Source organism: Procambarus clarkii, chromosome 12 (assembly GCF_040958095.1).
Source record: "Procambarus clarkii isolate CNS0578487 chromosome 12, FALCON_Pclarkii_2.0, whole genome shotgun sequence".
Taxonomy (NCBI): Eukaryota; Metazoa; Arthropoda; class Malacostraca; order Decapoda; family Cambaridae; genus Procambarus; species Procambarus clarkii.
In genome coordinates this window covers 11297434-11314766 of record NC_091161.1, presented here as the reverse complement: position 1 = coordinate 11314766, position 17333 = coordinate 11297434, and positions in this window count along the sequence as shown.

The window sequence follows — 17333 nt, the reverse complement described above, 5'->3', positions numbered from 1 at the left end:
AAGTAAATTGAATCCTTCCAAGTAGTCTTTTCTGTATCATAAGGAGGAATGTGTATCTATTATTGCATAATTCTTAAGCATGTTACTCCTGTCCACCAATGCCATTCTCTTAAATTTTACTTCCTCTTATATCGCCTTGATTCTAGTATTTGTTTTTCTGACACGTAACATAGACAAGTTTTTTCTGGGGCTCTCTTTACTCTCTCAACTGCCTCATTCAACATTATTCCCACATGTGAAGGGATACACATGAATCTGTACACTCGATCACAATATTCTGGTATTCTGGTTGTCTATTAAAGACTCCAACGCTCCTCTACTGTCTATAAAGAAACAATAGCATTTTTACCACATTTGACTACTACTGTAATCCTGCATAATACAACTTTGAGTTCAGACTTCGTTGAAGAGTCAGTTAAGCGGCGTCCAATAAAAGTACCTACAGTGCCGATGGAAGTGTAGTCCCTAATATAGACACCATCTTGCCCTTTCCATCCTATGTTGCCCTCAGCTCTCCTTCTCATACATATGTTTTCTTTAGCAGGGGAATAATTATTACATGTTACAATCCTCCCATGGTTATCTTGAGGTTATCTTTAGATGATTTCGGAGCTTTTTAGTGTCCCCGCGGCCCGGTCCTCGACCAGGCCTCCACCCCCAAGAAGCAGTCCGTGACAGCTGACTAGCACCCAGGTACCTATTTTACTGCTAGGTAACAGGGGACATAGGGTTAAAAGAAACTCTGCCCATTGTTTCTCCCCGACGCCCGGGATCGAACCGGGACCACAGGATCACAAGTCCCAGTGTGCTGTCCGCTCTGCCGACCGGCTCCCAATGGTGGTGAGAATTGTATTAGACAAAACAATACATTCTGGAATAACATCATACGTTATAACATTAGAACATAAGGTATTCCTACATGTTCTTAATATACTTCAGCATACATTTATTACTTCCCACCTTTTGAACTGAGGACTAATTCATTAGCTCCCCCATCTCTCGTTTATCTAATGGCAGAGGCTACATTTATCTCTGAAATTCTATCCCAAATACTCTTCAGATTCAATTCCAATCTCATTATTTAAATCATAGCAATTCTTGGGCATCCTAACATTATTCTCATGGCGTCATTTTGTACCTTCTCCAACTTGCCCAGTCTACCTTTACCACAACAAGAAATGACAGGTGCAGCATAGTCAATAAGGGAACTTACAGTACTGAAGTATATCATTCGTAGCGCAGTTACTCCCACTCTTTCTACAGCATGCCAAGGCCTTCGGAGGTTGTAATCTCTTCTGACATTGACCCAACAGTCTGTTCATCTCGGCTTCCAAATTCTCCAGGATTATATCCAACAAATGTGCTTAAATATTTATACATAACACATTCTATATTTTCATCATTTATTTTTAATATAATAGGCCTCCAATTTCTATATTTAAACTTTGTCTTCATTAACCACCAGTCCCATATGGTGACAGATTTCAGAAATTATCCAACACCGCTTGAACCTTTGAAAAATCTTTGCTCTGACACAAAATATCATCGCCATATATGATCGGTGTTATCCATTTGAGTCTCTCAGATGCTATCCTTTTCAATTAGTATATTAAACTGGGTGGGAGTCAACAATCATCCCTGAGGTGTGCCCAGTTCAAAGATCTTTCACCTGACAAAACGTTTATAACACACTTGAGTCTTTCTTTCGTGATGATAATCCAGCGCAACAATCTCCCTTTTAACACCAAGACCAGCTAGTTCATGTAGATTGTTCAATGGCTCCTTGTAAATCAAGATTGATCAATGGCTCCTTGTAAATCAATAAAATGCTATAGTAATCATTATCATTAGCGAAGACATGTAATAAGTCAGAATTACGTTTGACTGAACCCGAACAAATTACTAGACAACTGACCACCTATCATATATGGCTATTTAAAATTAATCTCTCCATTTTACAAAAACACGAGGTTAAGGACACGGGTCTGTACTCTCCATTGGCTTTATGGGTAAGGATGATCATAGCTTTTTCTATTTACTAGGAATACTGCCCTCCTTATAACCAACATTAAAGAGACCTAACAGCGGGCTTTTCTCTATAATGGCAAGTTCATTAGGTATTCATAGATTACTCCATCCTCTCCAGGGGCGGTAGATTTTCCTAACTTTAATCGCCATTATTAGCTCACCTCTGGAAATAACTGTGCAAGTGACATTCAACACAGTTATCTTCTGTAAATATAAAGATCTTTCTAAGAATGTAATGACTCGTTATAGTGGGCAATAAACAAAATTTGGCAGCTTTCACCCATTTATCTGAGAGACCGTTCACAATTCCTTGCGGGTCAGGAAGAGCAACAAAATTATGCTTTTTACCCCTTTATTTACATCTTACCAGATTTCCTTAAGTTTCTGGTACTCCTAAACTCTCTCTGCAAACTCCTGCCAAATTCTTGCTCCTAATTTCCTCTCTCCTCTCCCCACACAGCTTAACAACTCTCAGTAGAGCATTCTTCCCTTTCTCAGTCCTGCCATTCCTATTCCAATCCATGTGAGCTCTCCTCATTGTTAATGTCCACCCCTTAGCATCTTGTCCTGTGTGTAATATTCTATTCTGGGGGGATGCTTTTTTTATACGTGATTTCCTTCTGTTCAATGTCGCATTAAATATATCCACCTTCTTAATTAGATCTTCATGAATGCTTCTGCCGAAAACTGGCTTAAAGGTATCATACCAAGACTAAATTAATATGACCAACAAGACCCCTTAATTCTCTCCCAATGAACCCTAACCTTTTCATCTGAAGGCTGGAATTCTTTTCTAGTTTGTTTTATTCGTAATGCAAAATGATCACTTCGCATCTCATCTACAGCAAGACAAATCCCCTTAATGCCCCCCCCCCAGCATTTATCAAACAAGCATAATCTAAACTCACTCCCTGCAGATAAGTAGGAGAGGGCTCACTCACCAGTTGAGCATCTGTTTCTGCAAAAACTGGTACCATCTGCAACCGTTACTATTTGCTTTACCCCCTTGATCCTAAAGCTCGAGGTTTGGCATTAAAATTCCTTATCACAAGCGTATCTTCATGAAAGAAATAATCTGGGGAGTATCTTAAATCAAAGGAGTTATCAGAGATAAAGATCGCAGGGGACTTTAATATTGACCTCTGCGAGCCAGAACACCCTACTGCTGTTAGCTTCCTCAACTGTATGAATTCCTGCTTCCTCATACCCTTAATCACTGGACCTACTAGAATCACTGATAGCACTGCCACGACTCTAGATCACATCTGGACAAATATAACCTCTCCGCTTACTTCAGGTATAATCACCGATAGCACTACAGACCATTACCCCACATTTCTCTTAACTAACATTAGCAAACCACCTCTTGAGTCAAGAGAGATACGTTTTAGACTACACAATGAAACTGCTATAGACAATTTTATAACTGCTACTGATAATGTCAACTGGGAGTCCGAGTTAGGTAACATAGAGGACATCAACCTAGCAGTTCAATCTTTTCTTCAAAAAACTCTTAGCCTTTATAATACCCACTGTCCTATGCTTACAAAACAAGTCACAACCAAAAGGCTTAACAATCCCTGGCTTACAAAGGGAATACTTAAATCTATTAATAAAAAACATGACCTGAGAAAAAGTATAGGTTAGGAATTATCTCCAAAGAATTCTCAAAGAATTACTCATTATTGCTATCTAAGATAATTAGACGAGCCAAAACTAAATACTACGAAGATAAATTTACCCAAATAAAGAGCAACATTAAACAAACATGGAGAACAATTTCACAAATATTGGGATCAAAGAAGTCTTTAAATAACAAACCGACTCTCCTGTCTAATAACGATGGTCAGCTTTCAGCCTCTGATTCTGCTATTGAGTTCAATAGGTTCTTCTCTTCCATTGGTTCATCCCTTGCTAATGATATTCCATCTTCCAGTACTGACATTAAGGACTATCTTACAGGGAACTATCCCCAGTCTCTGTACCTAAAGCCTATTAATTCCATTGACGTCAATGAGATAATCCTTTCCCTTAAAACCAAGTCTGGTGCCCCTGAGGAGATACCAACTTTAATCTACAAAAAAGCCTCCAGATCTTTAGCCCCTGCTATTGCTTTGCTCTTCAACAAGTCACTTGAACTCCAACCTTTCCAGATATTCTAAAAAAAGCGAGAGTAACGCCTGTCCACAAATGTGGTGATCTCACAGATGTTAACAACTACAGACCTATATCAATCCTGCCAAACTTGTCAAAAATTTTTGAAAAACTAATCTATAAGCAGCTTTACTCATATCTAGCCAAACTCAATATACTTAGCCCTTGCCAATATGGCTTCAGGCCAAAAAAAAGCACTAAGTATGCACTTATTAGTATGCTTAACTCGATTCATACAGCTCTTGATAAAAATGAGTTCCCTGTTGGGTTATTTGTGGACCTGCGTAAAGCTTTCGATACTGTCAACCACCAAAACCTTCTTCTTAAATTACATCATTATGGTGTCAGAGGACACTCCCTACAATACCTCAAATCCTACCTTACTGACAGGCTCCAATGTGTTTCTGTGAATAATACAATTTCTCCCACCCTACCCATCAACATTGGTGTTCCCCAGGGCAGCATACTTGGCCCTCTCCTCTTTCTCATCTACATTAATGACCTTCCAAATGCCTCCCAACACCTCAAACCAATCCTATTTGCTGACGACACAACCTTCATTTACTCCAGTCCTGATCCCCTTGCTCTAAATGCCACAGTAAATACTGAGCTAAATAAAGTCCATCTGTGGCTAACTGCCAACAAACTCACCCTTAACATTGACAAAACTTTCTATATTCTGTTTGGCAATAAATCCTCTAATCAAATAAATCTCAAAATAAACAATACCCAAATTTGTAACAAATTAGATGGCAAATTCCTTGGCATTCTCATTGACCACAAGCTGAATTTCCAGGGACACATTCTAAACATATCAAAAAAAGTTTCAAAAACTGTGGGCATTCTTTCTAAGATCAGATATTATGTACCACGCCCTGCCCTGGTGACTCTCTATTACTCCCTTATCTATCCATATCTCAACTATGGTATTTGTGCTTGGGGCTCTACTACCCAAAATCACTTACGTCCTCTAATTACTCAACACAAAGCTGCTATTAGGACAATATCCAATTCTGGCCCCAGACATCACTCGGTACCCCTACTCAAATCCCTGAATATGTTAGACATTAAGTCACTGCACATTCTCTCATGTGTATTATACATATATAAAACGCTAAACTGTAATGCCAATCCTGATCTCAAAAGCTTCATAGAAGGTTGTAACAGAACCCATGAGCACCACACCAGAAATAAATACAGTTTTGATATTCCTAGAGTACGACTTAATCAAACCAGAAATGCTCTACAAATCAAGGGGCCCAGAATGTGGAATGACCTTCCCAACCATGTTAAAGACAGTACCTCTCTCAACCAGTTTAAGTTAAAAACGAAGCTATACCTAATAAATTCCCTGTAACCTACCTTACCCCTCTATTGTCAACCCATGTATGTTTTTTGTTTTTTTTTTGTTTTTCAAATCAACGCTGTTTTAATGTAATTTTCTGTAATAATTTGTAATTGTATTTGTGCTGTTTTTTCAACAATGTTCCCCCTCTTTTACCCCTATTTTTATTTGTACTCAACGCATTTTTTTCTTTTTACCCATTAGTTTTAAGCTTTAGTCAGTAGTGTTTTTTCCTGCCCGAAACGCTTTGCGTAATAGTGGCTTTAGGCATTGTATGTACTAGCTCTATCTATAAAGCCAGCAAACTTTGTAAAATCTCTTTATGTATGTACCTTTGCCTAAATAATAATTATTATTATTATTATTATTATTATTATTATAGATGTATAGATTGAAGATATATAATTATCGGTTTTGTAATTGAATCTGAAAACTAATACTTTCAGTACGTTTATATATCTCGGGTATCTCGGTTATCACAGCAAGTATGGTACTTTTGGACACAGGAGACTTCCCCTAATGTCTCCATCAGCATGCAAGTAAAAACCTTTATAGCCGTTTTTGTGATAGGGATTCTACCATCCCTATCTCCAGTTTCCTGGAGTGCTACTATGGCAATATTATGAGTATAATAGTGTACATCCACCGCTCTACATTTTAACCCATTAACGTTCCAAGATTTCCTTTCACTTTCTTCCATGATGAATATTAATAAAGCTACCTTTGCCCTGTCCGTCACATTACATAAGATACAAGAGCAGCTTAGACACTTTCTCCCAACACTAATATTTTTGCTTTCTCTTCACTTGCACAACTACTACTACTAACATCAAAGGTGATATTATTCATATCTATTTCTTTTATGTCTGTGTACCGTTTTACTTCAACTTTTGTTTCACCATTTTCACTACAGAAGGCTGAACACTGCCAACGCTACTAGAAAGCACATTTTTCTGACTATATAACATCATTGATACTTCATGCTCTTCCTTACTTTTTTCTACGCCTGTTTCACTATCCATTTCACGTCCTGTTTCACCACCATCTTCACCCCGTTTACCCTCAATAGCTAACATTTCTAATACTTCAATCCTCTCGTCTAGCTTTCTGAAATATTCAAAGATTCGAGTACCAACCCCAGTTCACTATTGTCCTGAACCTAATCTCCAAGTTATTTTTATTTTTTTTATTTTGGGGAGCTGCATTGCCTACTGCTTCAAGGGTCGCCTTAATTGTTGCCGTTCCTTTCACCCAAACGTTAGTCATAGTTGTCGTTAGCTTTCCGGTGTTTCCTCCTTGGTCCTGCTGCACTATCTTGACTACTTCGGAGTTGCATCTATACTTCTTGTATAGATACCGTGTCCTAACGAGAACACTTCATGCATAATGTGGCCGCCTCAATGTACTTGGTATTATGATGATGTTGATTGGTCGTTTATCCATCCTTCCTTCCGGATAATCGACCCAAAACCCGGAAAGTGCTTCTTTTGACCAGGAGATCACCCTGGGAGCTTCTGGCACTTGGAGAGGGGTTCAACGTCACACACTTAAGGGATGGCGGCTCTAAAACTGACCTCACTGTCACGTGCGCACACCCCCTCGAGCCGCCATGAGTCCCCACTCTCTCCTTATTTGGAATGACCTCCTGGATCCCCTTTCTCTTATTATTCTGTTGTACCCTGCCCACAGCTGTGGTCCCCCCCCCCTCTCTGTCTATCTGTGTGTAACTCATGCTAGCCCTGCTTACTAACTCATGCTAGCCCTGCTTACTAACTCATGCTAGCCCTGCTTACTAACTCATGCTAGCCCTGCTTACTAACTCATGCTAGCCCTGCTTACTAACTCATGCTAGCCCTGCTTACTAACTCATGCTAGCCCTGCTTACTAACTCATGCTAGCCCTGCTTACTAACTCATGCTAGCCCTGCTTACTAACTCATGCTAGCCCTGCTTACTAACTCATGCTAGCCCTGCTTACTAACTCATGCTAGCCCTGCTTACTAACTCATGCTAGCCCTGCTTACTAACTCATGCTAGCCCTGCTTACTAACTCATGCTAGCCCTGCTTACTAACTCATGCTAGCCCTGCTTACTAACTCATGCTAGCCCTGCTTACTAACTCATGCTAGCCCTGCTTACTAACTCATGCTAGCCCTGCTTACTAACTCATGCTAGCCCTGCTTACTAACTCATGCTAGCCCTGCTTACTAACTCATGCTAGCCCTGCTTACTAACTCATGCTAGCCCTGCTTACTAACTCATGCTAGCCCTGCTTACTAACTCATGCTAGCCCTGCTTACTAACTCATGCTAGCCCTGCTTACTAACTCATGCTAGCCCTGCTTACTAACTCATGCTAGCCCTGCTTACTAACTCATGCTAGCCCGGCTTACTAACTCATGCTAGCCCGGCTTACTAACTCATGCTAGCCCGGCTTACTAACTCATGCTAGCCCGGCTTACTAACTCATGCTAGCCCGGCTTACTAACTCATGGTAGCCCGGCTTACTAAGTCATGCTAGCCCGGCTTACTAACTCATGCTAGCCCGGCTTACTAACTCATGCTAGCCCGGCTTACTAACTCATGCTAGCCCGGCTTACTAACTCATGCTAGCCCGGCTTACTAACTCTTGCTGGCCCTTCTTACTTCCATGAATTCATCTTCACACTTTTCAAAAGGTGGAGGTCTAACATTTTACGAAAACCTTTGCGCTTGATATACCACCACTGACAAAAAAGGCAACTGATGGATTCGACTTTTAAATTTTTACACATGATACCAAAAAGTATTGCATAGCAACAGTAGTCGCGTTACATGAGTTATTGGAGCCCCCCACCACAATAGCTGTGAGCTATTAAGGTGTTAAAAAATATTAATTTATTACAGAATATGAACAAATTCCTAGTTTATATTAAATTACTTAAAACACTAAACTATTTTCCTTCAGAGTTACACGTGTCATGTCACGTGACACCCCGGCGACAAATAAGGAAAATTTCACCTGATTGACCCATGACCCGGGACGGAAAGAGAATTTTTCTACTCGGCTCCTGATTGGTCAAAAAATCGCGCCCCGTTCTCTCCGCTCACCTCTGACCATTACAGAAAATGGAGCTGTGCCAAGGGCTCCCTATACTATTCAGTCATAGCATCATTAAAGTACTCCAAAAACTTCTATATTCGCTTTCAACTGTGTTTTTTGGTTTTAATTTATTGAACATTCACCCTCTGATCCATTCATAAGTAGGGACCCCCAAATTGATACCGTAGTACTCTGGTTACACCCCAGGCCAAATCGTGAATTTTGCTCATGCTATTAAATACTCCAAAAACGTTTATATGCCTTTCACCAATGTATTTTTTGGTTTGAATCTATTGAACATTCATCCTCTGTACCTTTCATAAGTAGGGACCCCCTTCTTAATGCCTTAGACTCATCTTAAAAGCACGCGACGTATCGAGAAAAAACAGGTTAGGATAGGGCACGAGTTGCTCAGGTACCCTCTGGGTGGTGGGCCCTTGGGACCCCTGGGGGGAACGGACCACCACCCCACCCCGCCAGCAAGCCAGGTGCGCGCCGACCGCGCCCTAACCTAACCACTTAAAATCAGTTGTTGGTCGAATCCGCCCCCGGGACCCAAGTCGGCATGGAAGTGCCCAACCGTTTCTGAAAATTTTTATTCCCCATGTGTCTCCTTTTACACTACTGTGGAAGTAGATGCAGAATGTTCACTAGTGAGTCCCATTCTTCAACGGCTTTTCTAATCATTGTAGTCGCTGTGGAATATGCATCTAATGCAGTTGCTGTCGTTGAATTAATGTTGGGTTTCATGCACAGTGCTTCAGTAGCTTTACTTTCCAGTAAGTAGTGCAATCGTGGCACCTCTGCTTCTGTTCCACAGATATGACACACTTTAACTATTGCGTTTATTACCAACCCAGCAGCACTTGTAGCAAAGTCTGAGACTGTGTATGGCCACTGCAATGTATCTGGATATCTTTTAGTCAGGCTTGAAAGAGTAGTACCCAGTGGCTTGTTTGTACCATATTGCAGTGGATCTTCTTTCTGCTACTTTGGCTCTGTGGTGACTTTTGATAGTTGGCAACGTTTTCTTCTTGATTTGCTCCTTAATCTGAGAAAAAACTTGGAGGTATTTGAGCCTGCACAATAGGTAGAGCAGTGGCAGTTTTTGCTAGTGAGGCTGCATTTTCATTACCATCTATGCCAATGTGACTTGCTACCCAATTTAGGGTGATTGACAACCCTACATTATAGGCTTCTTTGTTGACCAGACCACAACCTAGAAGGTGAAGGGACGACGACGTTTCGGTCCGTCCTGGACCATTCTCAAGTCGATTGTGAGAGTGGTCCAGGACGCACCGAAACGTCGTCGTCCCTTCACCTTCTAGTGTGTGGTCTGGTCAACATAATTTAGCCACGTTATTGTGACTCATCGCCTGCATAGGCTTCTTTTCCTATAGGTTTGATTTCTGTGAGGAGTCTCTGTGATCTCTGTGCTGACTGGATAACAATGCCTGTAGCGAAGATTTAGTCGGTATGAATGATATCATGTAAATTATTCTCAATTGTATAGTATATACAATTATATGCCCTTCAGGGCATATAATTCTGTTTGCAAATGTTGAACACCCACTATTAATTATCCAGTAAGCTTCATGGTTGTTAGTGTAAACTGCTGCCCCTGCAGAACCTTTTTCTTGATCAACTGATCCATCTGTGAAGATGAGTCGTTGTAGGTCTTGAGATTGTTTCCATTTGTTGTTCTATGACTGCTTTGAGCCTCTGCAAGTCACATGCTAACTTTTTAACGGTAATCCTTCAATGATTTTCTTCAGATTCGATTCTTCCCATGGTGAAGGCTGCCGAAAGTATTTATATGGTCTATCTATCTATCTATCTATCTATCTATCTATCTATGTTTTTAAAGGTTCATTTCAAGTCCACTTTCTCTAGAATCTTGACCAGATTATCTATCCATGCACTTGTTCTATATTGAAGGTTTCTCTGAAGCGATCTGTGTATGCTATCTTTGATTGACAGTCAGGCAGTGGTTTTAACAAGTTTTGCTCTTCTGGTGGCTATCGTTTGATCCTGCTTTCTAATGCTGGTAAGTTGGTTTTCATTCTTAGTCTCTCGACGCGTCCGTATAGGTGCTCCCAGCAATGTTCTGTGAGCATCATTTTGAGACACTTCCAGTTTCTCCCATTGATTATCATTGAGGGATGTAAGAGCAGGAGCAGCAATAACTGTTCTAATAAACAATAAATATCATCGTAAATAACTGCTTGAACGTAGTACATTTTGAGCACTGGTAGAGATGCACCATCTCTAAGACTTGTCAGGGAGCGCAAAGCTGGAGTTTCTAGATTTACAACGTTGCCGAATATATTCAATTTCTTGAGTGAATTTCAACTGCCTGTCTATTATGACTCCTAGGTATTGAAAAGAGGTAACCAACTCAATTTCATGAACTTGTATTGTGATTCTGATGTCTTGTTCTCATTTTAACGGCCATTGTTTTGGTTTTATTGCTCTTTATTTACACTGCTTTGCGTTCCGCTTCCCTGCTGATATTATCTAGGCATTTTTGTGCAGGGTTCCTGGCGCCTTTGCCATTGATGATGAACACAAAGTCGTCTGCATAGTTAAGAAGTTTGGCTTTTGGTAACTTGAGCTTTATGAATTGTTCCACGAGACAGTTGAAGAGGAAAGCGCTTCAAATCAAATCAAATGTTTATTTAGGTAAGGTACATACATAAAAGAGAGTATTCCTCCCTGCGGAGTTCAATTTTCCAGCCTCTTTGAGGTCGATTTTTTGGGGGGGAATTTGTCTTTAGCTTCTCGGTTAAGCAGGCTTTCTTTGGCAAAGGCAAGAGCGTGTCCTTTAATTTCCTTTTCCACAAGGCAGCACAGTGTAGCTGGAGCCTTGGCTAACTTGAAGGCTTTTTCTAGGTTTAGAAATATAAGGATTCCAGGTTTGTCATTGATTTGATCCAGGAAGGAGGTAAGGATTTCTGTGGTTCCAACACCTTTTCTGTAAGCAAACATATTTTGTTGTAGTGGATTGGCTTTCCATTCAATTCGATTAAGAGCCTTCTTTCTGCGGTTTTGGCCAGACTGCTTGTTAATGAGATGGGTCTTGGATTTCCAAGGTCTTTAGGTTTTGGAATGGGAACTATAATTGCACTGTTCCAAGAGTGGTCGAGCTCATGTCACCCATACTTCGTTGGTGAGATTCAAGAAGGCTTCTTCACCCTTTTCTCCTAGCTTGGCCAGCATGTTGTGATTTTGTTCTCACCTGGATCTGTGTTTTTAGTTTTTTTGTAGCTCTCCTGAGTTCTTTCAGATTGAATGGTTGGTCTAGTTCGTCAGGTAAGGCTAAAGCATCATCTATTTTTTCCAATCTTGCTTCTTTGTCTTTGTTGGTGAGTCAGAGTTGCTTGAGGAAGTTTAGTAGAACTAGCTCTTGAAGCAAATAGATTTGCTAACCTTTCTGCTTCTTGCTCTGGATGAACATGTGGCAGAGCAGGAGGCGATTTGCCTTTGGCAATGTTGATCTGTCTCCAAATGTCGCCCAAGGATGTATGCTGATTTAGTTTGGCACACCACTCGAGCCATTTTCTTTGATTTTGGCTGTTTCTTCGTGCACTTGATTTCGGACAGCTCTAACTAGTCCTAGATTAGCTTCGGTTTTATCTCTTCTGAAACTCTTTCGTGCACAATTTAGTCTGTTATGTAGATCTTTGATCCTATAATAGTAATACCAGTGGTCCTTATGTTGTTGGGTAATTGTTTTCCTCTTGTGGATGGCGTGATTTGCTGCTCTGTCTTGCATTTACTAAATCTTTTTCCATTTCTTCGGTGTTGTCAGGAGGAGTGTAGTTTTGGTGCCAAGTTTCGAAAGCTTCCTGAAACTGTCCAATTTGCTTTGATAAAGTCCCATCCGGGCTCGGGAACTGGAGGTCTGGGAGGTAATGCAATATTAATAACTGTTTTTGTAGCAACGGGGTCGCTAGGCAGAACATGGTCAACTGGCCAATGTCAACTCATAAATACTGGTGGAGACAAACGTGAGATCAAGCACCCCACCCCCCCCCCCCACCAATGTGGGTTGGTTCCGTCGAGTTTCAACCAACGGAAACGGTTGAAACCGTTCAATCATTTTCCTGGTTGAACACCAGAAAAACGATGTTTTCCTTTTCCTCCATGATGACGTCGATGTGAGCAACATCAGAGTTCGCCGTCAAGAGGGCCAGAATCTCGGCCTTGGTGTAGGTTCCTCGGAACTGAACCTTGATGCAGTGGAACATGGTGCTGTTTGGCTAGCACCAGGAGCGAAGACAAAGCCCAAGTCGTTCAGCTGACTCCCCCTTCATCGGGTCGCAGTGCCGATGGAAGAAAGCTTTCTATCTGGATAGTGTTCTGATCGCTAATTCACATCACTGAAGAAGGCCTTCCGTCTCTTCCGGTATAAAACTCCAGACGGGAGTGGGGCTGACATTCTAAGAGTAAAGCGGTTTGAGAAAAATTATATATGACAGACCCCCACCCCCTCCCCCACCCTATGTCATCGCCTCGCTTTACTGTGGTCAGGTGAAGATCGACGAATCACGAGCCTGCCTTCCACACTAAGTAGGTCGTTACAATTTGTAACTACAATATATAAATATGGGTCTAGTTTGTACAGGTCAGTGCTAACATTAAAAATATTGGGACATTAGTTAATTGGGCCGACTTGATCAAATTTCGTTCAACAAAATTCCTGCACTTCAAATATGTATTGGCTCTCTCCAATTAATATTATGATTATATAAACTGGCATATAAATACAATGCATTAGATTGTTTGGCCCCATTTTATTCACACAATGTTGAGAAAAATACGAACGTAAATATTTACTAGTTTGTCTAAGGTTCACACACGAATCGTTACAAGGGATCGAACACACACACACACACAAACACACAAAGGGCATGGAGGAACTTCCGTAATAACAGAACACCAGAAAGTAGAGAGAGATACCAGAGAACCAGGAACGAGTATGTTAGTGTGAGAAGAGCAGCTGAGAAAAGGTATGAAAATGATATAGCTAATAAAGCCAAGATCGAACAAAAGCTACTACACAGTCACATCAGGAGGAAGACAACAGTGAAGGAACAGGTGATGAAACTTAGGGTGGGCGAGGACAGGTACACAGAGAATGACAAAGAGGTGTGTGAAGAACTCAACAAAAGGTTCCAGGAGGTCTTTACAATAGAACAGGGAGAAGTCACGGCGCTAGGAGAGGTGGCAGCAAACCAGGTGACCTTGGAAAGGTTCGAAATTACAAGAGATGAGGTCAAGAAGCACCTATTGGAGCTGGATGTGAGAAAAGCTGTTGAGCCGGATGGAATCTCACCATGGGTATTGAAAGAGTGTGCAGGAGCACTTTGCTTGCCACTCTCCATAGTGTATAGTAGGTCACTGGAAATGGGAGACCTACCAGAAGTATGGAAGACTGCTAATGTAGTACCAATATTTAAAAAGGGTGACAGACAAGAGGCACTGAACTACAGGCCAGTGTCCTTAACTTGTATACCATGCAAGGTGATGGAGAAGATTGTGAGAAAAAACCTAGTAACACATCTGGAGAGAAGAGACTTCGTGACAACCCATCAACATGGGTTCAGGGAGGGTAAATCTTGCCTTAGAGGCTTGATAGAATTCTATGATCAGGTGACAAAGATTAAGCAAGAAAGAGAAGGATGGGCGGACTGCATTTTTTTGGACTGTCGGAAAGCCTTTGACACAGTACCCCATAAAAGGTTGATGCATAAGCTGGAGAAACAGGCAGGAGTAACTGGTAGGGCGCTCCAGTGGATATGGGAGTACCTAAGCAATAGGAAGCAGAGAGTTATAGTGAGGGGTGAGCCCTCAGAATGGCGTGAAGTCACCAGTGGAGTCCCACAGGGCTCTGTGCTTGGACCTATCCTGTTTCTGATATACGTTAATGATCTCCCAGAGGGTATAGACTCATTCCTCTCAATGTTTGCTGACGACGCCAAAATTATGAGAAGGATTAAGACAGAGGAGGACAGCTTGAGGCTTCAAGAAGACCTGGACAAGCTGCAGGAATGGTCGAACAAATGGATGTTGGAGTTTAACCCAAGCAAATGTAATGTAATGAAGATAGGGGTATGAAGCAGGAGACCAGATACAAGGTATTACTTGGGAGATGAAATACTTCAAGAGTCAGAGAGAGAGAAAGACCTGGGGGTTGATATCACGCCAGACCTGTCCCCTGAAGCTCATATCAAGAGGATAACATCAGCAGCATATGCCAGGTTGGCTAACATAAGAACGGCCTTTAGAAACTTGTGTAAGGAATCTTTCAGAACATTATATACCACATATGTCAGACCAATCCTGGAGTATGCGGCTCCAGCATGGAGTCCATATCTAGTCAAGCATAAGACTAAACTGGAAAAGGTTCAAAGGTTTGCCACCAGACTAGTACCCGAGCTGAGAGGTATGAGCTACGAAGAGAGACTACGGGAATTGAACCTCACTTCGTTGGAAGACAGAAGAATTAGGGGGGACATGATCACCATATTCAAGATTCTCAAGGGAATCGACAGGGTTGATAAAGACAGGCTATTTAACACAAGGGGCACACGCACTAGGGGACACAGGTGGAAACTGAGTGCCCAAATGAGCCACAGAGATATTAGGAAGAACTTTTTTAGTGTCAGAGTGGTTGACAAATGGAATGCATTAGGAAGCAATGTGGTGGAGGCTGACTCCATACACAGTATCAAGTGTAGATATAATAGAGCCCAATAGGCTCAGGAACCTGTACACCTGTTGATTGACGGTTGAGAGGCGGGACCAAAGAGCCAGAGCTCAACCCCCGCAAGCACAATTAGGTGAGTACAACTAGGTGAGTACCTGCAACAGATCTTGAAACAACAACTGAATTTAATAGCTTCTTTTCATCGATTTGTGCTAACCTTGCCCGAAAAATCCCAGAGACTCAGACATATGTTACCACATATCTTTCAGGCAGCTATCCAAACTCTCTTCTCTCTCCGGTCAGCCCTACAGATGTTGTGTCCATCATTCACTTGCTAAAAACCAAAGCGGGGAACATTAGTGAAATACCATCGATGGTATACAGGAGTGCCCCCCATGCCCTTGCACCACCCATAGCATTGCTGTTCAATAAATCCCTAGAGTGTCATACCTTCCCTGATATCCTTAAAAAAACAAGAGTAACGCCAGTTCATAAAGGAGGTAACACGGCAGACATAAATAATTACAGACCCATATCAAATCTACCTATATTATCAAAAATATTTTAATTTTTTTTTTACAAACAGCTCTACTCCCTTATAAAATTCAATATACTAAGTCCTTGTCAGTTTGGCTTCCGCTCCCAAAAGAGTACCAATGATGGTATTGTTAGTCTGCTTGACTTAATCTTCTCAGCCCTCGACAAAAGTGAGTTTCCAATTGGACTCTTCATTGACCTGAGAAAGGCTTTTGATACTGTTAACCATAACTACCTCTTACTTAAACTCCACCAATATGGAATCCGTGGCCTTGCCCTGAACTATATCCGATCCTATCTTAGTAACAGACACTAATATGTAGCCATCAATAATATAACCTCTCCCACTCTACTAATAACTGTATGGGTGCCACAGGGCAGCATCCTAGGACCCTCCTGTTTCTTATATACATCAATGATCTCCCTAATGTCTCTAACATACTTAAACCTATATTGTTTGCTGATGATACTACTCATCTACTCTGACCCCAACCCACTCATGTTAAATAAGGTTGTAAACAATTAATTAAAAAAAGTCTACTTGTGGATGTCAACCAACAAACTCACACTAAACATAGAAAAGACCTACTACATCTTATTTGGAAGCAAATCAACAAATGCAATTCAGCTTCAGATAGATAATGTAAACATTAGCAATAAAAATGATGGAAAGTTCCTTGGCCTGTACTTAGACAAGAGACTCAACTTCAGCACCCATATACAACACATAACTAAAAAGGTTTCTAAAACAATTGGTATACTACTCTCTAAGATCAGATATTATGTACCCTACTCTGCTTTCCTCTCACTCTATTATGCACTTATCTATCTCTATCTTACTTATGGTAGCTGTGCTTGGGGTTCAACCTCTGCAAACTACCTCAGGCCCATCATCATCCAGCAAAAATCTGCTATCAGGACAATAACTAACTCTACTTTCAGACAACACACAGCTCCTCTGTTTAAATCCCTAAACATGCTAAACATAAATTCAGTTCACACATTCTCCTGTGTAAATTACGTTTATAAAACCCTTTTTCTAAGTGCAAACCCTGTTCTGAAACTCTTCCTGGACAGATGTAATAGAACACATGCCCACCACACCAGACATAAATATCTCTTTGATATCCTCAGAGTCAAACTTAATCTATGTAAACACTCTATGTAAATAAAGGTACCTAGTCTATGGAACTTACTCCCTAATGATTTAAAAAGCTGTCCAACTTTTGCCATATTCAAAAATAAAACCAAAAAGTACCTAATTTCATCTTCATAGTTTTCTACCATGGGCTTTATCTTCACACTGTATCTAGTGCTACTCAATCCCCCAATATTTGTACCTAAGCCATATTACTTTAACATTGTAATCTTAGATATCATTTGATATCATGGTTGTTGTATTGAGTGCATTTTCTACTGCATTATTCCTTGAAACTTTTCCTCGAAACGATCCTCATATTGTGCTTCAGTGAACCAA